Raw genomic sequence first — 22,346 nt, 5'->3', positions numbered from 1 at the left:
GTCTCCTGTGCCTGGCCTATTCCATTGATCCTCCAATCTATTTCTTAGCCAGTACCAGATAGTTTTGTTGACTGCTGCTTTATAGTAGAGCTTCAGATTTGGTAAAGCTAATCCACCTTCCTGTGCATTTTTTTTCATTATTTTCCTTGATATTTTTGATTTTTTGTTATTCCAGATGAATTTTGTTATTATTTTTTAGCTTTATTAAATAATGTTTAGGTAGTCTGATTGGCATGGCACTGAATAAGTAAATTAATTTAGGTAGAATTGTCACTTTTACTATATTAACTCTGCTTATCCATTAGCACTTGATATTTTTCCAATTATTTAGATCTGATTTGATTTATGGGAAAAGTGTTTGGTAATTGTGTTCATAGAGTTCCTGGGTTTGTCTTGGCAAGTAGACTCCCAAATATTTTATATTATCTAACATTACTTTAAATGGAATTTCTCTTTCTATCTCTTGCTGCTGGAGTTTGATGGTTATGTATAGAAACGTTGATAATTTATGTGGATTTATTTTATATCCTGCTACTTTGCTAAAGTTGTTAATTGTTTCAAGTACTTTTTGAGTTGATTCTCTAGGATTCTCTAAGTATACCATCATATTATCTACAAAGAGTGATAGTTTTGTTTCCTCCTTGCCTATTCTAATTCCTTTAATTCCTTTTGCTTCTCTGATGGCTAATGCTAACATTTCTAGTACAATATTAAGTAATAGAGGTGAAAATGGACATACCTGTTACAGCCCTGTTCTTATTGGGAAGGCCTCTTACTTATCTCCATTATATATAATGCTTACTTATGGTTTTAGGTAGATACTATTTATTATTTTAAGGAAAGCCACACCTATTCCTAAACTCTAGTGTTTTTATTAGGAATGGGTGTTGTGTTTTGTCAAAAGCTTTCTCTGCATCTATTGAGATAATCATATGATTTTGGTTAGTTTTCTTCTTGATGTGGTTGACTATGTTAATAGTTTTCCTAATGTTGAACCAGCCTTGCATTGCTGGTATAAATCCCACCTGGTCATAGTGTATTATGCTGGTGATCACTTGCTATAATCTCCTTGCTAATATCTCATTTAAGATTTTAGCATCAATATTCACTAGGGAAATTGGTCTATAATTCTTTCTCTCTTTTTGCTCTGCTTGGTTTTGGTATCACCACCATATTTGTGACATAAAACAAATTTGGTAGAACTCCACCTATTTTTCCAAATATTTTGAATAATATTGGAATTAATTGTTCTTTAATTGTTTGGTAGAATTCATCTGTAAACCCATCTGATCCTCGGAATTTTTTCTTAGGGAGTTCACAAATGGCTTGTTCAATTTCTTTTTCTAATATGGCTTATTTAAGGATTTTATTTCCTTTTCAATTAACCTGGGCAGTTTGTATTTTTGTAAATATTTATCCATTCCTTTTAGATTGCTAAATTTATTGGCATACAGTTGGTGAAAATAATTCCTAATTATTGCTTTAATTTCCACTTCATTGATGGTAAGATAACCCCTTTCTTTTTTGATATTGGTAATTTGGTTTTCTTGTTTCTTTTTTTAATAAAATTAACCAGTGGTTTATCAATTTTTTTTTATAAAACCAGCTCTTAGTTTTATTGTTCAATTCTATACTTTTCTTGCTTTCAGTTTTTTTTTTTAATTTCTCTTCTTCTTTCTCTTTTTTTATTCATGTAAACAGTTAGAGCTATAAATTTTCCCCTAATCACTGCTTTGGCTGTATCCCAAAGATTTTGGTATGTTGTCTCATTATTGTCTTTCTCTTGGATAAAGTTATTGATTGTTTCTATGATTTGTTGTTTGACCCATTCATTCTTTAGAATGAAATTTTTTAGTTTCCAATTGATTTTCATTCTACTTTTCCCTGGCTCTTTCTTACATGTAATTTTTATTTCATCATGGTCTGAGAAGAATGCATTTACTATTTCTGTCTTTCTACATTTGACTATGATGTTTTTCTGCCCTATTATATGCTCAATTTTTGAAAATTTGCCTTGAACTGCTGAGAAAATGGTATATTACTTTCTATCCCCATTCAATTTTCTCCAGACATCTATCATGTCTAACTTTTCTAGTATTCTAATCATCTCTTTCACTTCTTTCTTATTCATTTTGTGGCTTGATTTATCTAATTCTGAGAGGGGAAGATTCAGATCCCCACTAGCATAGTATTACTGTCTAATTCCTCTTGTAACTCATTTAACTTTTCCTGTAAGAATTTGTATGCTATACCACTTGGTGTATACATATTTAATATTGATATAGCTTCATTATCTATAGTGCCTTTTAGCAAGATGTAGTTTCCTTCCTTATCTCTTTTAATGAGATCTATTGTTGCCTGTGCTTTGTCTTAGATAAGAATTGATACCTCTGATTTTTTTACTTTAGCTGAAGCATAATATATTCTGCTCCAGCCTGTTAACTTTACTCTGCGTGTATCTCTCTTTTTCAAATGTGTTTCTTGTAAACAGCATATTGTAGGATTCTGGTTTTTAATCTACTTGTAACGATTGGAATGATGCCACCTGTTGGAGACTTACTGTAGAAAAGCTGCACCATGAGGTGAATGTCTCTGAGGGCAAGACCATGTGTCTTTTCTTTGGCGTCAGGAAGTGACATTTTCTGGTGGGAGGAAGAAGGGGGAGCCAGGCGCTCTGACTCTCTCTTGCCTGGGGACTCTGGCGGAGAGCCGAGCCAGGAATGCTCTCTCCCTTTAATAGATAGATGAATGTAGGCCTTTCTCTCTCTCTTTACCAAATTCTTATTCTCCTTAATAAATGCTTAAAAGCCTCACTCTTGCTAAAGCTTATAATTTATTGGTGACCCCTCATTAGATATTTTAGACAGTTTAGCTAGAATTTTAGCCTTAACAGAATTATTTTTGTTTGTTTCATTGAGCAAACACATTCGTTTTTCAAATGAAACAAAAGGGGGGACTGTAATGATTGGAATGATGCCACCTACTGGAGACTTACTATAGGAAAGCTCCACCATGAGGAGAATGCCTCAGAGGGCAAGGCCATGTGGCTTTTCCTTGGCATCAGGAAGTGACGTTTACTCATGGGTGCTGTCTATCAAGGCTACCAGCCAATCAACTTGAGGAGCTTCCTATTTTCTGGGAGGATACAGGAAGGAGTAAGGAGGGCCTGCCCGGAGAGCTCTGGGTCTTTTGGGTTCCTGACTTTGTGGTGAAGGCAGGAAAAGACAGAGAGGAGCTGAGGAAAGATAGGATTGTGAGGTTGTAAGAATTCTGTTCTCAATCTTTCTCTTTCTATATTTCAATAAACCCTTAAAAATCTAAACTAGTTTCATCAGTGATTTTAGTCAGTTTCCACCAAAACTGGGGGAACAGATTAGAACCCATATTTAGAATATTAAATTACACACACTGTACATTTTTTTTCTGTTTTATGGCAGAGTTCATCCCATTCACATTCACAGTTATTACTAGCTGCCTATTTCCCTCCATTCTATTTACCCCCTTTGTACTTTCCCTCCTTCTTTCACACTATTTCTCCTCACCAATGTCTTCCTTCTTACCCCTGCCTTCCCCATTCTGCTCTCCCTTTTCATCACCCCCTTCCTTTTCTTTACCCTTCTCTCCCTTGCTTTTGCCCTCCCTTCTATCAGTCCCCCCTTTTCCCCTTACCCTTTTACTTCCCTAAAGAATAAGTTTCTTTATCCAAATAAAAGTATATGTTATTACCACTTTGAATTAAATCTAGTGAGACTAGGGTTGAAACAATGTTCACCCCTCCCTTCTAGTCCTCTATTGTAATAGGTTTTCTTCACCCCTTCATATGATATAATTCACCCCATTCCACCTCCCCTTTCCTCTTCTCCCCATAAACTCCTTTGTCAACCCCTTAATTTTCTTGATATCATCATATCAAAGATAATTTATATTTATACCCTCTGTGTATAATCCTTCTGTCTGCCCAAATATGTATACCATTCTCAAGAGTTATAATTATTATCTTTCCATGTAGGAATGTAAACAGTTTAACCTTATTGAGTACCCCCCCACACACCTCTTTACCTTTTTAAACTTCTCTTGAGTCTTGTATGTTAAGATAGATTTTTCTATTCAGATCTGGTCTTTTCATCAGGAAACCTTGAAATCCCTGAATTTCATTTAATATCCATCTTTTCCCCTAAAAGAGAATGTTCAGTTTTGCTGGGTTTGGCTGCAATCCAAGCTCTTTGCCTTCTGGAATATCATATTCCAAGCCTTGTGATCCTTTAATGTTGAAGTTGCCAGGTCCTGAGCAATCCTGACTGTGGCTCCATGATACTTAAATTGCTTCTTTCTGGCTTCTTTGAGTATTTTCTCCTTCACCTGATAATTCTGGAATTTGTCTCCAATATTCCTTGGAGTTTTTGTTTTTGGGTCTCTTTCATGAGGTGGTCTGTGGATTCTTTCGATGATGATTTTATCCTCTGATTCTATAATATTAGGGGAGTTCTCCTTAATAATTTCCTGGAGTATGGTGTCTAGACTCTTTTTCTTATCATGGCTTTCAGGCACTCCAATAATCCTCAAATTTTCTCTCCTGGATCTTTTTTCCAGGTCAGTTGTCTTTCCAATGAGGTACTTCATATTTACTTCTACTTTTTATTCTTTTGATTCTACTTGACTGATTCCTGGTGTCTCATGAATTCATTATCTTTCAGTTGTCCAATTTTAATTTTTAAGGCATTGTTTTCTTCAATGAGATTATGCACCTTTTTCCCATTTGGCCAAATGAATTTCTTAAGGCATTGATTTCTTCAGTGAGATTATGCACCTTTTTTTTTTTCCATTTAGCCAGATTAATTTTTTAAGGAATTGTTTTCTTTGATCAATCTTTGTGCTTTCTTTTCCAAGCTGCTGATTCTTTTTTCATAATTTTCTAGTGTTGCTTTCATTTCCCTCCCCATTTCTCTCAATTGATTTTAAAAATCCTTTTTGAGCTTTTCCAAGAAGGCTTTTTGTTCTTGAAACCAATTCATCTTCCCTCTTTAAGCTTCACATGTGAGCAATTTGGGGGTATTGTCCTCATCTGAGTTTGTGTTTGCCTCTTTCCTGTTTATATAGAAGCTCTTAGTGGTGAGAGGTCTTTTTGTTTTCTTACTCATCCTGCAGCTTTTTTTTTTAAGTTGAGGTCTGCTCTGGGGGCACCAGGGTCCCTGTTTCAAGCTTCTTGTGCTGGGGTATGGGGGCTATGACCCTGGCTTTCTTTACTGAGGCTTCTATGTCTTGTGGATTTCTAACTGCCCTGGCCCTGCTGGCTTCACACCGGGATCAGTAGGCCTGGTCATGCCTGTCCTATGGGTGCCGTCCAGCTGGCAACCTGCCCTCCTGGCTGGTGCAGGTGGATCTCACCACTGTCCTGCTGGGTCACCAGCTTGTTCAGCCAGGATCCAGGGGCCTCAGTTGCTCAGCTGTCACCCACAGATTCCTGCTGACCAACTGGTGAGACCCTGGTGAGACCAACCTTTCCTGAAGGCTTCTAAATTATCTGTGGTTGGAAGACTGTGTCTCTCTGTCTCTTTGAAGGTCCAGTAGTTTCAGAATCTGTCTAGAGGCTTGATTTAATGTTCTTTTTGAGGCAACTCAAGTGATTTGCTGGCTACTCTTAGCCATCTTGTTAACATTTGTGACTATATCTCCACATGTGTCTAGATCTGCTGCTTTGTCACTGGTCCATCACCACAGGACCTGAAGTAGGTAAAAACGCTAAAATGGTATGGGTGATATCTTTTGATGGGCAAAAACTGTATTTAAATGCTTTAGAGTTGTGTGAATTTGCCAGCATCACTCTCTCTTCTGGAGTCATCACATGCCAGTAGCAAGACAAAAGCCAAGAAGACTATCAATGGCTTGGGATGCAGTGATTGACCTTGGCCTTGTATATGTCTATCCAAGCTCTAAGTGCTTCTCAATGCCTGATTCTGCTACATTCATGGCACATTGGCACAAATTATTCACATCTGCCTATTCCTCTGAGGAGTCTGCACAAGCTTGGGGTCTCTCTCTCTCTCTCTCTCTCTCTCTTTCTCTGTCATTTTCTAATAGCCTATTTTACCCAAGCTGTAAGTACAGTAACAAATAATATGCCCAATCCCACTAGTCATCAACAATGAAGATTTGGCTACTCTCATTCCAACTACAGGAAGTTTACCCCTATGTGAGCAGCTTGATGATTCCCTAATCTCTTTGACTCTTTTATTGGCGTTGGATTTATAATGGATACCAAAATGGTTTGGCCCTACCATAGTACCATAGCTCTTAACTCCTGAAAAAAATAATGCATGAGGATAAACCTTCTTACTAGCAGGTCCTCAATGTCCAATCACAAAGCTTGATAAAGTCTATAAGTATATCCTTATTTGTTATAGTTTCTAACCTGGTTTAATGTGATTATTTGAAGATAATAATAATAATAATATGTTTTAATCCAACTACAAAATTCATATTTTCAAGAATTATGCATTAGCAGGAAGATATTAGAACTTGCTAACATATCAGTTGAATTTAATTTTAAATATAAGAGATAAATAAGACAATTTTACTTTAACATTAGTTAAAATATATATCCTGAGACAGTACTATTTTTTTTACATATAAGGTATTTTATTCTTTCCGTTACATGTAAAGATAGTTCTTAACTTTTGTTTATACAAGGTTTACAATTTCAGATTTTTCTCCCTCCCTCCTGCCTCCCCTAGACAGCAGGTAATCTGATATAGGTTATATCTATATATCTATATAGATATAGATATAGATATAGATATATATATACACACTCATATATATATATATATATATATATATACACATAATTACATTAATCGTATTTCTGCATTAATCCCGTTATAAGAGAAAAAAATCAGAGCAGTGATGCAAAACCTCAAAATAGAAAAAAAAAAAAAAAACAACAGCTCACAAAACAAAAGAAATAGTATGGTTCAATCAGCATCTATACTCCACAGTTCTTTTTTTTTTTTTTCTTGGATTTGGAGATCCTCTTCTATCATGAGTTCCCTGGAACTCTTCTGTGCCATTGCACTGGGGAGAATAATAAAGTCCATCACAGTAGGTCAACACTCAATGTTGATGATGCTGTGTACAATATTCTTCTGGTTCTGCTCATCTCACTCATCATCAGCTCACGCAAGACACTCCAGGTTTCTCTGAACTCCTCCTGCTCATCATTTCTTACAGTACAATAGCATTCAATTGTATTTATATACCACAACTTGTCCAGCCATTCCCCAATTGATGGGCACCCCCTCAACTTCCAATTCCTTGCTACCATGTAAAGACCAGCTATAAATATTTTTGTACATGTGGGTCTCTGTCCGCTTTCCATGATTTTTTTGGGAAAAAGACCTAAAAGTTGTATTGCTGGGTCACAGGGTATGCACAGCTTTATCACCCTTTGGGCATAATTCCAAATTGCTCTCCAGAATGGTTGGATCAGTTCACAGCTCCACCAACAATGAATTAGTGTTCCAATTTTCCCACAGCTTCTCCAACATTTATTATCTTCCTTTTTTATCATTTTAGCCAATCTGATAGCTGTCACGTGGTACCTCAGAGTTGTTTTTATTTGCATCTCTCTAATCATTAGAGATTTAGAGCATTTTTTCATATGGGAATAGATAGCTTTGGTTTCTTCATCAGAAAACTGCCTGTTCATATCCTTTGACCATTTCTCAATTGGGGAATGACTTGGGTTCTTATAAATTTGATTTAGTTCCCTATATATTTTAGAGATGAGGCCTTTATCAGAAGTACTGGCCTCAAAAATTGTTTCCCAGCTTTCTGCCTCCCTTCTAATTTTGGCTGCATTGCTTCTGTTTGTACAAAAATGTTTTAATTTAATATAATCAAAATCATCCATTTTGCATTTTATAATATACTCTATCTCTTGTTTGGTCAAAAACTGTTTTCCTTTCCAAAGATCTGATAGGTAGACTATTCCTTTCTCTCCTAATTTACCTATGGTATCACCTCTTATGTCTAAATCATGTATCCATTTTGACCTTATTTTAGTATAAGGTGTAAGATGTTGATCGATGCCTAGTTTCTGCCATACTATCTTCCAGTTTTCCCAGCAGTTTTTGTGGAATACTGATTTCCTATCCAAAAAGCTGGAGTCTTTGGGTTTATCAAACACTATATTACTAGTGTCATTTACTACTGCATTTTCTGAGCCTAGCCTATTCCATTGATCTACCATCCTATTTTTTAGCCAGTACCAGATAGTTTTGATGACTGCCGCTTTACAGTAAAGCTCCAGGTTTGGTACTGCTAACCCACCTTCCTGTGAATTTTTTTTCATTATTTCCTTGGATATTCTTGATTTTTTGTTTTTCCAGATGAATTTTGTTATTATTTTTTCTAGCTGCATAAAATAATTTTTAGGTAGTCTGATTGGTATGGCACTGAATAAGTAAATTAATTAAGGCAGTATTGTCATTTTTACTATATTAGCTCTGCCTATCCATGAGCAATTGATATCTTTCCAATTATTTAGATCTGATTTGATTTGTGTGAAGAGTGTTTGGTAATTGTGTTCATAGAGTTCCTGGGTTTGTCTTAGCAAGTAGACTCCCAAGTATTTTATATTACCTACTGTTACTTTAAATGGATTTTCTCTTCCTATCTCTTGCTGCTGGACTTTGTTGGTCATGTATAGAAATACTGATGATTTTTGTGGATTTATTTTATATCCTGCTATTTTGCTAAAGTTGTTCATTGTTTCAAGTAATTTTTGAGTTGATTCTCGAGGATTCCTTAAGTATACCATCATATCATCTGCAAAGAGTGATAGTTTTGTTTCCTCCTTGCCTATTCTAATTCCTTTAATTACTTTCTCTTCTCTGATCACTAAAGCTAACATTTCTAGGACAATATTAAATAATAGGAGTGATGATGGACATCCCTGTTTCACCCCTGATCTTATTGGGAAGGCCTCTAATTTATCTCCATTGCATATAATACTTGCTGATGGCTTTAGGTAGATACTGTTTATTATTCTAAGGAAAGCTCCTCCTATTCCTAAACTATCCAGTGTTTTTATTAGGAATGGGTGCTGTACTTTGTCAAAAGCTTTCTCTGCATCTATTGAGATAATCATATGATTTTGGTTGGTTTTCTTATTGATGTGGTTTGATTATGTGAGTAGTTTTCCTAATGTTGAACCAGCCCTGCATTCCTGGTATAAATCCCACCTGGTCATAGTATATTATCCTGGTGATCACTTGCTGTAATCTCCTTGCTAATATCTTATTTAAGATTTTAGCATCAATATTCATTAGGGAAATTGGTCTATAATTTTCTTTCTCTGTTTTTGCTTTGCCTGGTTTTGGTATCACCACCATATTTGTGTCATAAAACGAATTTGGTAGAACTCCTTCTTCAACTATTTTTCCAAATAATTTGTATAATATTGGAATTAATTGTTCTTTAAATGTTTGGTAAAATTCTCCCGTAAACCCATCTGGCCCTGGGGATTTTTTCTTAGGGAGTTCATTAATGGCTTGTTCAATTTCTTTTTCTAATATGGGTTTATTTAAGGATTTTATTTCTGCTTCAGTTAACCTGGGCAGTTTGTATTTTTGTAAATATTCATCCATTTCATTTAGCTTGTCAAATTTATTGGCATACAGTTAGGCAAAATATTTCCTAATTATTGCTTTAATTTCCACTTCATTGGTGGTAACATCACCCTTTTCATTTTTGATTTGGTTTTCTTCTTTCTTTTTTTTAATCAAATTAACCAATATTTTATCTATTTTATTGGTTTTTTCATAAAACCAGCTCTTAGTTTTATTGATTAATTTTATAGTTTTTTTGCTTTCAATCTTATTAAGTTCTCCTCTAATTTTCAGGATCTCTAATTTAGTGTCTAATTGGGGATTTCTAATTTGTTCTTTTTCTAGCTTTTTAAGTTGCATGCCTAATTCATTAATCTCCTCTTTCTCTTTTTTATTCATGTAGGCATTTAGTGCTATAAATTTTCCCCTAAGCATTGCTTTGGCTGCAGCCCATAGATTTTGGTATGTTGTCTCATTATTGTCATTCTCTTGGATAAAGTTATTGATTGTTTCTATGATTTCTTGTTTGGCCCATTCATTCTTTAGAATGAAATTATTTGGTTTCCAATTGATTTTCGTTCTACTTTTCCCTGGCTCTTTCTTACATGTAATTTTTATTGCATCATGATCTGAGAAGGATGCATTTACTATTTCTGCCTTTCTACATTTGACTATGATGTTTTTGTGCCCTAATACATGGTCAATTTTTGAAAATGTGCCATGTACTGCTGAGAAAAAGGTATATTCCTTTCTATCCCCATTCAATTTTCTCCAGACATCTATCATGTCTAACTTTTCTAGTAATCTATTCACCTCTTTCACTTCTTTCTTATTTATTTTTTGGCTAGATTTATCTAACTCTGAGAGGGGGAGATTCAGATCCCCCACTAGTATAGTATTACTGTCTAATTCCTCTTGTAACTCATTTAACTTCTCCTCTAAGAACTTGGATGCTATACCACTTGGTGCATACATATTTAATATTGATATTACTTCATTATCTATAGTACCTTTGTAATTTCCTTCCTTATCTTTTTTAATGAGATCTATTTTTGCCTGCACTTTGTCTGAGATAAGGATTGCTACCCCTGCCTTTTTTACTTTAGCTGAGGCATAATATATTCTGCTCCAGCCTTTTACCTTTACTCTGTGTGTATCTCTCTGCTTCAAATGTGTTTCTTGTAAACAGCATATTGTAGGGTTCTATTTTTTAATCCATTCTGCAATTCACTTCCGTTTTATAGCAGAGTTCATCCCATTCACATTCACAGTTATTATTACTGACTGTCTATTCCCCTCCATTCTATTTACCCCCTTTTTACTTTCCCCCCTTATTTCACCCTATTCTTCCTCACCGACATTTTACTTCTTACCCCTGCCTCCCTGATCTGCCCTCCCTTTTTATCACCCCCCTCTCTTTTCTTCACCCTTTTCTCCCTTGCTTTTGTCCTCCCTTCTATCAGTACCCCCCCTTTCCCTTCCCTTTTTGCTTCCCTAAATAATGAGTTAAGTTTCTTTATCCCAATGAACGCATATGTTATTCCCTCTTTGAGTCAAATCTAATGAGAGGGGCAGCAAGGTGGCGCAGTGGATAGAGCACTGGCCCTGGATTCAGGCATACCTGAGTTCAAATCCAGCCTCAGACACTTGACACTAGCTGTGTGATCCTGGGCAAGTTACTTAACCCCCATTGCCCGGCAAAAAAAAAAAAAAATCTAATGAGAATAAGGTTGAAACAATGTTCCCCCCTCCTTTCTTTCCCTCTATTTTAATAGGTTTTTTTTCCACCTCTTCATATGATATAATTCATCCCATTCCACCTTCTCTTTCCTCTCCTCCCCATAGACTCCCTTTTTAGCCCCTTAATTCTTTTGTATCATCACATCAAAGACAATTTATATTTATACCCTTTGTGTAAAGTCCTTCTCTCTGCCCAAATACATTTACAGTTCTTAAGAGTTATGAGTATTATCTTCCTGTGTAGGGATATAAACAGTTTAACCTAATAGGGTAACCTTTTTTTTTTTCCCCTCTGTTTACCTTTTTAAACTTCTCTTGAGTCTTGTATGTTGAGATCAAATTTTCTATTCAGTTCTGGTCTTTTCACCAGGAAAGATTGAAAGTCCCCAATGTCATTAAATGTCCATCTTTTCCCCTGAAAGAAAATGCTCATTTTTGCTGGGTAGTAGATTCTTGCTACAATCCAAGCTCCTTTGCCTTCTGGAATATCATATTCCAAGCCTTGCAGTCCTTTAATGTTGAAGCTGCCAGGTCCTGAGCAATCCTGACTGTGGCTCCATGATATTTAAATTGCTTCTTTCTGGCTGCTTGGAGTATTTTCTCCTTCACCTGATAATTCTGCAATTTGGCTACAATATTCCTTGGAGTTTTCCTTTTGGGGTCTCTTTCAGGAGGTGATTGGTGGATTCTTTCAATGATGATTTTATCCTCTGATTCTATGATATCAGGGCAGTTCTCCTTAATAATTTCCTCGAATATGTTGTCTAGATTCTTTTTCTGATCATGGCTTTCAGGCAGTCCAATGATTCTCAAATTGTCTCTCCTCGATCTGTTTTCCAGATCAATTGTCTTTCCAGTGAGGTATTTCACATTTTCTTCTATTTTTTCATTTTTTTGATTCTGCTTGACTGATTCCTGGTGTCTCATGGATTCCTTATCTTCCAACTGTCCCACTTTAATTTTTAAGGCATTGTTTTCTTTAGTGAGATTATGCACCTTTTTTTCCATTTGGCCAAGTGAATTTTTTAAGGCAGTGTTTTCTTCAATGAGATTATGCACCTTTTTTTCCATTTGGCCAGATAAATTTTTTAAGGTATTGTTTTCTTCAGTGAGATTATGCACTTTTTTTTCCATTTGGCCAAATGAATTTTTTAAGGCTTTGTTTTCTTCAGTGAAATTTTGTGCTTCCTTTTCCAAGCTGCTGATTCTTTTTTCATAGTTTTCTTGTTTTGCTTTTATTTCTTTCCCCATTTTTTCTTCTACCTCTTGCAATTGATTTTTAAAATCCTTTTTGAGCTCTTCCAGGAAGGCTTTTTGTTCTTGAGACCAATTCACCTTCCCTCGTGAGGCTTAAATGTAGGCAATTTGAGGCTATTGTCCTCATCTGAGTTTGCCTTGGCTTCTTCCCTATTGATACAGAAGCTCTCAATGGAGTGGGCTCTTTTTTGCTTATTACTCATTATTGCAGCTTATTTATTTATTTTTTAAGTTGAGGTCTGCGCTGGGGGCACCAGGGACCCTGTTTTGGGCTTCTTGTGCAGGGGTATAGGTGCTGTGTGACCGGGTTTTTACTCTGAGGCCTTTATGGTGTGTGGGGATCCCCCACCTTGCACTTCCTGTCTGATTGTGCTCGGCCATCCAGGCGCCCGCTCCTGGCGTCCATTCCCGCCTGACCCCTTCATCGCCCTCCCGGACGTTGCAGGTAGGTTTTTCCACTGTCCTTCTTGGCCACCAGATTTTTGAACCAGGTTCCAGGGGCCTCAGTTGTTTGGCTGTGGCCCACAGCTCCTGCTGACTTGCCCCGACCCCCTTGGCGCTGGGTTGCTGCCCTGTGCTGGGCCTCCCTTTTGCCCGAGTCAGACTGACCTTTTCCTGAAGTCTTCTGAATTATCTCTGGTTGGAGGACTGTGTCTCTCTGTCTCTTTGCAGGTCCTGTAGTTTCAGAATCTGTCCAGAGGCTTGATTTAATGTTCATTTTGAGCGAACAGAAGGAGAGCTCAGGCAGCTTGCTGCTTCCTCTCCACCATTTTTGACAGTTCTCTTTTTTGGAAGAAATAATTTGTGACCAGGGTTAAAATTAAATTTTTCTGAGTACTATAGTAGCCTAACTTTCTTTTCTTATATGATTGTCGTTTTTGTGAAATACAATGTTGTTAGTGAGACATACGCTTACTTATTTTTATATCTTTTTTGTATTGTTTGACAAAATGTCTACTGATGTTTGGGAGTTTGTATTTGGACAATACATATATATTTACATGCATATATAGGGAGACACAAAGACACATACATACACACACAGAGAGACAGAGATAGAGATTGAGACAGAGAAACAGAGACAGAGACAGAAGAGGAGGAGGAAGGAAGGAAGGAAGGAAGGAAGGAAGGAAGGAAGGAAGGAAGGAAGGAAGGAAGGAAGGAAGGAAGGAAGGAAGAGACAGAGACAGAGAGACACAGAAAGGGCTTTAGCCCTTGATCTTATTCATGGATATATTACCAATAATATGTACTCCAATTCCTCCTCCATATTCTTTCCTCTCCTAAAGGAGTCTCTTGACATTTGAAGTATGCACTACCTGGATGCCTCATTATGTAACAATTTATTACAAAGCTATTTCTCTTTAGAATCATCGCATCTGCCCTTTTCAGTTTGAGTCAGCAGAATCTTTCCTGTCCTCCAAATTCTAAAAATTGGTAGTGATTTTAGACTTGTCTATGTCTTTTGGATCTGACCCCATTACTTGTGAATTTTCTAGGTCACAAATATATCATTTTGTTTCTAAGTACAGTGACATGTAAACATTTTTCAGCATCAGTCACAGCTGAATTATTTAATACAATCATATCTGTCTCCTGCTCAGAGCCATCTATTGTCTTCTCATCATGTAAACTTATTAAAAGAAAAATATAATAGTATGTTTAGCAACACTTTATAAATCCACTACATCCAACTTCATTTGACTTCTTTGGCAATAAGCTTAAGTTTTATCTCTAGAACTAAATAAAAAGGTATATTAAGGTTTGACCTGGCTGATGAAAAGAATGGCCTGTGTACTTCCTATGCTACAGCAGAGAAAGCACTGAATATGGAGACAGACGAACTAATTCCTTTTTCTGACACTTTCTACCTATATGCATTTGATAAATTATTTATATCAATGAATTTTAATTTCTTCATTTGCATATTGAGGAAAAAGGGTGGACAATATGATTTCCATGTTCCATCTCTAAATCCATAATCTCTATTCTGAACTTCACAATTGAGTTCACTTTTGAAACAGTGGAAGATATTCTTATTTTACTTTTATAGTCTTTTAGTAAGCTAAAAACCAGACGATGTTGTTATTAAATCCATAATGAATTTGCAACAATTTAAACTAAGTGAAATTTAATTTAATTAATTACTTTTAAATGATGGGAGATATTATAATAATTATTATTAGAACTATTTTCTATTCACAAAATCATGATAAAGTCCATCACTTAATTCCTTCATGATCTTGGTCAAATCACTATGCATTTTTTTACTTCACTTTGCTCACATGACCAATGAAGGAATCAAATTAAATGTCTGGAAATGTTCTTTCCAGCTTCTGGTCTGTCTATTACCCTATAAACAATAGGGCACAAAAAATTAAAAATATATCACTATTTCTAGAAAACTAGAGGGCTGGGGAATGCATTTGCTGTTTAGAGAATGTTTCTTTAAATTTAAAGTTCCAAAAATTAAAAAAAAATAATAATTAATTTGTAAACATCTCCAAGAAAACCTTAAGAAATTAACATATTGGTTCTGTAAGAAATGTCTTATAATACTGTTTTCTTTTTGAATAACATTATTTTTCTATAAACTCAAGGAGAAATTTAGAGTATCAGCAAAATTAATTAAAAAGTAAAAAAAATAGCTTTAATTAAGCAAAATCCTGATAGTAAATGGATTACTGTCTGAGACCCTCACACAGATGACAACTGAGGGAAGTTTCTTTTTTCATTAGGACTTGGAAGCAGCCTGTAAATTAACAAAGTCAGATGAATCAGTTAGGGTCTACAGATCTTTGTATGCAGTCTTTTTTTAGTTCTCTATGAGAAGACTGTGGGACATAATGGGCAGATTCTTAATTTAGAATGAGGAAGACATGCTAGATTCAAATCTTAGCTCAAATGCCCACTAGCTGTAGGCAAATAACTTAATCTCCTTTGAGCCTCAGTTTCCTTAAGCCTAACGTGGGCATAATGCTAGAGATTTGTTTTAAGAATAAAATGAGGTTATAAATGGAAACAGATTACAAAAGTACTTGAAGTACTAAAATGCAAACTAAAAATCCTCAAACTTTCCTTTCTTCTCTGTCTGAGAAATATTTCTATTTAGATTGCCCATTAGCATCCCATAAACAATGTATCAAAAACTGAACTCATTATGTACCTTAAATATGCCCATCTTCCTAATTTCATTTCTACTCAAGGCAGAAAATTTTTTCCAATCTTTTATTCTTCCTTCTACTTGGGGGCATGTTGTAAATGAATACCTATTGGTCAATGGAAGAAAAAAATCTGCACAACAAACTTTAAATTTTAATATGCAATATTAACATTCTCTCTAATACTTTCCTAAGTCTAAACAGTCAACAATAAGTGAAATTTTAATATGAAGTGTTAATTGGTTTGGAGGAGTAAATGTTCACATGGAAAATATAACATTGTGCTCTCAGCAGCCAATAAGATATGAAACCAGAAGTCCAGTGCCTTCAAATTCCAAAATCAATCATCTGGCAAATTTTATATATTCTGACTTTCTATCAGCTCGGTGCTTTGACCAAAGTAGACAAACACACATACACACATAATTTTACTCTATAATCTTTAGACATGTTTCAGCAGTTGAATTCACTAATATATATTCCTGAATTCAGCTGTTGAAACGTGTCTAAAGATTATATAGAAAAAAATTATTTTAAAAAAGCAAAGCCAAAAACTTTTAGAAAAGTCCTTAGGGTGTTTTTTGTATTGTTTCTTCTGACTACCATGTGAGTACTGCCTTGCATGAGTTCTTCATCAAATGTCCTTTTAGGCAAATGCACAGTTGGCATTTGAACAATGTGGTCAGCCCATAAGCATTATACTCTCTTCAGTTGCTTGGATTCTTGGCAATTTAGCTCAAGAAAGGGACTCAATGTCCAATTCTTAATCTTAGCAGGTGATCTTTAGAATCTTCCTAAGACAATTCAAATGGAAGTGATTCAGTTTCCTGTCATAGTACTGGAATATTGTCCAGTTATAACAGGCATATAACAATGAGGTCAGCACAACAACTCTGTATATCTTCAGTTTGGTAGGCAGTTTAATAACTCTTTTCTCCCACACTATGCTTTGGAGTCTCCCAAACACTGAGCTAGCTCTAGCAATGCATGTGCCAACCTGATAATACATGTTTACATGACTGGACAGTATACTAAGGGGGGCAGCTAGATGGTACAGTGGATAAAGCACCACCCTGGATTCAGGAGGACCTAAGTTCAGATCCAGCCCCAGACACTTGACACTTACTAGCTGTGTGACCCTGGGCAAGTCATTTAACCCTCATTGCCCAGCCAAAAAAAAATATACTGCCAACATAAGTGAACTTATCCACAGTATTCGAAATTTCTCCATTTGCTCTGGTGATTCTTCATATGGATGGTGTGGTATTGGATGGTGGAAAATGTGTGTTTTCTTGGTGTTAATTGTTAGGTCAAAATTAGCACAAGAAGCAGAAAATTTATCTATACATTGTTGCTTCAGAGGCTGTATTGAGTGCACAATAATCTGCAAACTAAAATTCCCAAAGCTTTTTTCATCATGAATGTTCTGGAACATCTGGCCCTTTGGACAAGTTATTCCTCCTGGATACCTTCTCTAAATCTGGTTCCCAAGAAACAGAATTTTTATGGTGCTCTCCCTACCTCTATGTTCATTAATATTCTCTTATTATTTACACGTGTCCTTGAAGCTTATCCCTGTGATCCTCTTATCAACTTTCCCTATATTCTCTCTCTTGCTGGCCTTTTCCATTGCTTCAATAATAACCTCTGCACATGATTCCAAATATAAAACTCTGTTCTGAGTTCCAGTCTTAAATTCCCAACTTTCTGTCAATATTTACACCTTGTGGCACACTCTTAGATGTGCTCGTGGTGGGGGACATGGAGAAAGCAAACCAGGCTGAGCTCTAGGCTAGATAGGCCTTCTTAACTTTCAGAGTCACATGTTCTTCCTTTACTAATATTTGGTATGGTTTAATAAATGCTTAATGCCCTAAACTGGTGCTAAAGCTTCTAATTTATAAGTAGCAACATATCAGAAACCCCAGCTAATTTTCCTCAAACTTGGGACAGAAATAAGGTGACCACATATAATTTTAAACACCCACTTACCTGAATTTCTCAATAGTTCTTAAATTAAAAGTTACCAAGACTCAATTAATTTTCTGTCCAAATTTGTCTTTATCCCTTTAATTCCTTGGTCTTTTGGTTGAAGTATAACCTAGTATCAACTTCCAGTTACTGAAGTACTTTACTGTTTAATTATTTTTTTAAATGGATACCTGATATAAACACTAGAACAGTGGCAATCAAGATTACATGTGTGTGTGTGTGTGTGTACACACATAAACATATATATGTATGTATATGCACATATATGTAAGAAAAAAACAAAATATAGTTATAACTCCATAAAACATAATAAAACTACCTATAATTTCAAATCCATGCAAAAAACTTAACTTGAACCTTTTGACTTTTTATTTTATTTTATTTTAGTGAGGCAATTGGGGTTAAGTGACTTGCCCAGGGTCACACAGCTAGTAAGTGTTAAGTGTCTAAGGCTGGATTTGAACTCAGTTCCTCCTGAATCCAGGGCCAGTGCTCTATCCACTGCGCCACCTAGCTGCCCCACCTTTTGACTTTTTAGACAAGCAGATATAATATGGTTTTGTGGCAAAGACTTTGGAGTAGGTTTCTAATATACCCTATTTCTATATTTGTTATTTGTTAACTCTTTGAACTGTGGCAAGTAGTTTCAACACTCTGACATATTCCTCATTTACAAAATGGAGGAAGAGGCTTGGGGTATGGAATTTTCAAATCCCCTCCTTATTCGAAAATTCTAGAGTATTTATGAAAGTCTCCTATAAATTTATATGGATTTTCATTACCTTACAGCTTTCTTTTGTGTTTTTGCTTGGGACTTCCAAATCAATAAATCACTTCCTTCTTACCTTCCAAAGCCTGCCTTGGATTCTACTTCCCCATCATGTCTTCCATGAATAACGGAAAACATCTTGGCATTTATATTACTAGGAGACCACTCAAATACTTAAAAAAAAAAGACAATGACAAAGAGGAGAATAAATATCAGGTATGAAAGGCAATCTGTTTGTCCAGCTTCTTTTAAGCTATAAATTCATTGAAAGCAATGACCGTGACCTCTACATTTTGAAAAGTGCTTAGTTCAGTACCTTACACAGGTAATCAATAACTATTAATTTGTTATGATGAAGATAAATATTGGTACTTGACAGCTAAACTCTTCTTGTATTTTTAGACTCTATCTATAAGATTAGAAAATGGACTTTTCTGCTAATTTTCATCCCAACATTCCAATTTCTTAGTCAAACAGCATTTGATTTTTAAGTCCTTACAATTTCCTTTATTAATTATACTTACTTAAAATGAAATATAATTGTAATGTAGCATTATAATGTAGAGGTGACCCTGTGTTCTCAAATGCATTGCCAGCAGAACACTATCTCTGGCAACTCCATTTAAGCTGGAAAAGTTCAAGTACAGACCTGGCAGCAAACAGTGTGTTTGTCATCTATCAGATGGTGTTTTTAAAGTCAGAGAAGTTCAGACAGACATGTACATCTTGACTCCCCCCACTTCCTGTACATGTTATAAAAAATAAAACACTTAGATTCTCTTGGTCTCACTTTCTTCATCTATAAAAGGGGATAATAATACCTATAGAAACTAATTCATAGAAGTATTCTGTTTCAAATGAGTGTTTTTAATGTATTTTGCAATATTTAAAGTATCTATATAAATATGAGATCTTATATAAACATGTATAGTGCTTATAAACTCTCATTACTGTGGGGTTTGTTTCATTTTTATTTTATTATGGAAACTTTTTTTTAATATTAATGAAGTATTTTTTTTTCCATTACATGTAAAGATAGTTCTCAACTTTTGTTTATACAAGCTTTACAATTTCAGATTTTTCTCCCTCCCTCCCCTCCCTCCCCCCTTCCCTAGACAGCAGGTAATCTGATACAGGTTTTATATATATGTATATATGTATGTATGTATGTGTATATATGTATATATATGTATGTATATATATACACATAATAACATTAAACATATTTCTGCGTTAGTCATGTTATAAGAGAAAAAATCAGAGCAATGATGAAAAACCTCAAAATAGAAAAAAGCAACAGCATCAAAAACAAAAGAAATAGTATGGTTCATTCAGGATCTATACTCCGCAGTTCTTTTTTTTTTTTTCCCTTGGATTTGGAGATCCTCTTCCATCACAAGTTCCCTGGAACTCTTCTGTGCCACTGCATTGGTGAGAAGAATATAGTCCATCACATTAGATCAACACTCAATGTTGATGATACTGTGTACAATGTTCTTCTGGTTCTGCTCATCTCACTCATCATCAGGTCACACAAGACCCTCCAGGTTTCTCTGAACTCCTCCTGCTCATCATTTCTGACAGCACAATAGTATTCCATTGTATTCATATACCACAACTTGTCCAGCCATTCCCCAGTTGATGGGCACCCCCTCAACTTCCAATTCCTTGCTACCACATAAAGAGCAGCTATAAATATTTTTGGACATGTGGGTCCCCCTCCCCCCTCCATGATCTCTTTGGGAAAAAGACCTAAAAGTGGTATTACTGGGTCAAAGGGTATGCACAGCTTTATCACCCTTTGGGCATAATTCCAAATTGCTCTCCAGAATGATTGGATCAGTTCACAGCTCCACCAACAATGGATTAGTGTTCCAATTTTCCCACAGCTTCTCCAACATTTATTATTTTCCCTTTTTGTCATTTTAGCCAATCTGATAGGTGTCAGGTGGTACCTCAGAGTTGTTTTTATTTGCATCTCTCTAATCATTAGAGATTTAGAGCATTTTTTCATATGGGAATAGATAGCTTTGATTTCTTCATCAAAAAACTGCCTGTTCATATCCTTTGACCATTTCTCAATTGGGGAATGACTTGGGTTCTTATAAATTTGATTTAGTTCCCTATATATTTTAGAGATGAGGCCTTTATCAGAAGTACTGGCCTCAAAAATTGTTTCCCAGCTTTCTGCCTCCCTTCTAATTTTGGCTGCATTGCTTCTGTTTGTACAAAAATGTTTTAATTTAATATAATCAAAATCATCCATTTTGCATTTTATAATATACTCTATCTCTTGTTTGGTCAAAAACTGTTTTCCTTTCCAAAGATCTGATAGGTAGACTATTCCTTTCTCTCCTAATTTACCTATGGTATCACCTCTTATGTCTAAATCATGTATCCATTTTGACCTTATTTTAGTATAAGGTGTAAGATGTTGATCGATGCCTAGTTTCTGCCATACTATCTTCCAGTTTTCCCAGCAGTTTTTGTGGAATACTGATTTCCTATCCCAAAAGCTGGAGTCTTTGGGTTTATCAAACACTATATTACTAGTGTCATTTACTACTGCATTTCCTGAGCCTAGCCTATTCCATTGATCTACCACCCTATTTTTTAGCCAGTACCAGATAGTTTTGATGACTGCCGCTTTACAGTAAAGCTCCAGGTTTGTTACTGCTAACCCACCTTCCTGTGAATTTTTTTTCATTATTTCCTTGGATATTCTTGTTTTTTTTGTTTTTCCAGATGAATTTTGTTATTATTTTTTCTAGCTCTATAAAATAATTTTTAGGTAGTCTGATTGGTATGGCACTGAATAAGTAAATTAATTAAGGCAGTATTGTCATTTTTACTATATTAGCTCTGCCTATCCATGAGCAATTGATATCTTTCCAATTATTTAGATCTGATTTGATTTGTGTGAATAGTGTTTGGTAATTGTGTTCATAGAGTTCCTGGGTTTGTCTTGGCAAGTAGATTCCCAAGTATTTTACATTATCTACCGTTACTTTAAATGGAATTTCTCTTCCTATCCCTTGTTGCTGAGCTTTGTTGGTCATGTATAGAAATGCTGATGATTTATGTGGATTCATTTTATATCCTGCTACTTTGCTAAAGTTGTTAATTGTTTCAAGTAATTTTTGACTTGATTCTCGAGGATTCTCTATGTATACCATCATATCATCTGCAAAGAGTGATAGTTTTGTTTCCTCCTTGCCTATTATAATTCCCTTAATTCCTTTCTCTTCTCTGATTGCATAATATGCATGAAAGAAATGCTATTTGACTTGATTTGATCTCTCCATATAAGCTAAAACCAATGCAGAAAAATGTAGCAGCTAAAAAACGTCCTAGCCTTGGGGGGCTGCATCTGGGCATATGAGCAAAAGGTCAGTATTGGTGAGGTGCTTGCAGGGTATTTCATAATATTTTGTGGTGGATAAGAATTAGTTTTATGTTGCTCCATTTTTTCCTTTTCATGTTACTGTTTTGTTCTGTTAATGATAAAATTAGTTGTTTATTTGTGATTATAAGAGGGAACCTGAACCTTAGACTGGCTCCCATTCTATACTCTCTGTCACATTTTTTTTAATTCAATTTATTTAACAGCAATGATGTATTTTATGCAAGGACTCCAAAAATCTAAACTGTTTCTATCTAGTATCATTAGTTAAGTACTTCAAAGGACCAATCAGGACATACCTGCGCATTATTAGATTATCTCAGGAGTTAATGTGAACAAAAAGTAAACTATACCTGATGATTATTTTAATCAAGCAAGCATTCTAACATTTATACTAGTAAACTCCTTGACCAAGT

The sequence above is a fragment of the Dromiciops gliroides genome, chromosome 1 (assembly GCF_019393635.1).
Source record: "Dromiciops gliroides isolate mDroGli1 chromosome 1, mDroGli1.pri, whole genome shotgun sequence".
NCBI classification, from domain to species: domain Eukaryota; kingdom Metazoa; phylum Chordata; class Mammalia; order Microbiotheria; family Microbiotheriidae; genus Dromiciops; species Dromiciops gliroides.
Note: the sequence above shows the minus strand (reverse complement) of the source record.